This window comes from Carlito syrichta, unplaced genomic scaffold (assembly GCF_000164805.1).
Source record: "Carlito syrichta isolate Samal-C Ts95f unplaced genomic scaffold, Tarsius_syrichta-2.0.1 Scaffold307338, whole genome shotgun sequence".
In the NCBI taxonomy this organism is placed as follows: domain Eukaryota; kingdom Metazoa; phylum Chordata; class Mammalia; order Primates; family Tarsiidae; genus Carlito; species Carlito syrichta.
In genome coordinates, this window is record NW_007251434.1 from 260,109 (window position 1) to 260,888 (window position 780).

The window sequence follows — 780 nt, forward strand, 5'->3', positions numbered from 1 at the left end:
TTTTATTAATGATGGCCATTCTTACTGGGGTTAGGTGGTATCTCATTGTGGTTTTGATTTGCATTTCTCTGATGATAAGTGAGGCTGAGCACTTTTTCAGGTGTCTGCTGGCTGCCCATATATCTTCTTTTGAGAAGTGTCTATTCATGTTTTTGTCCACTTTTTAATGGGGCTGTTTGCTTTTTCCTTTCAGCATGTTTGAGTTCCTTGTAGATCCTAGATGTTAGGCCTTTGTCAGATATACAGTTGGCAAATATTTTTTCCCATTCTGTGGGCTGTCTCCCTGCTCTCTCAATGGTTTCTTTTGCTTTGCAGAAGCTCGCCAGTTTGATGAGGTCCCACTTGGCCATCTTATTTATAAGGTATAGGCATTTAGGGTTCTGAATAGGAATTGGTTGCTAGTTCCAATTTTCATAAGGGTATCTCCTGCATTTTCTAAGAACCTAATAGTTTGAGGTTTTATGTTTAGGTCTTTGATCCATTTAGAGCTAATTTTTGAACTAATTTTTGTGTATGATGATAGGTAGGGGTCAAACTTCTGCAGATGTTCACCCAGTTTTCCCAGCACCATTTACTGAATAGGTTCTCCTCTAAGTTGGTTGAGAAATTGAGGCTTTGCTTCTGAAATCTCTTTCTGTTCCATTGGTCTATGTGCCTGTTCTTGTACCAATATCAGACTGTTTTGATTACAGGAGACTTATAGTAAAGTTTGAAGTCTGGAAGTATGATACCTCCTGCTTTGTTTCTTTTGCTAAGGATTGTTTTTGGCTATTCGTGCTT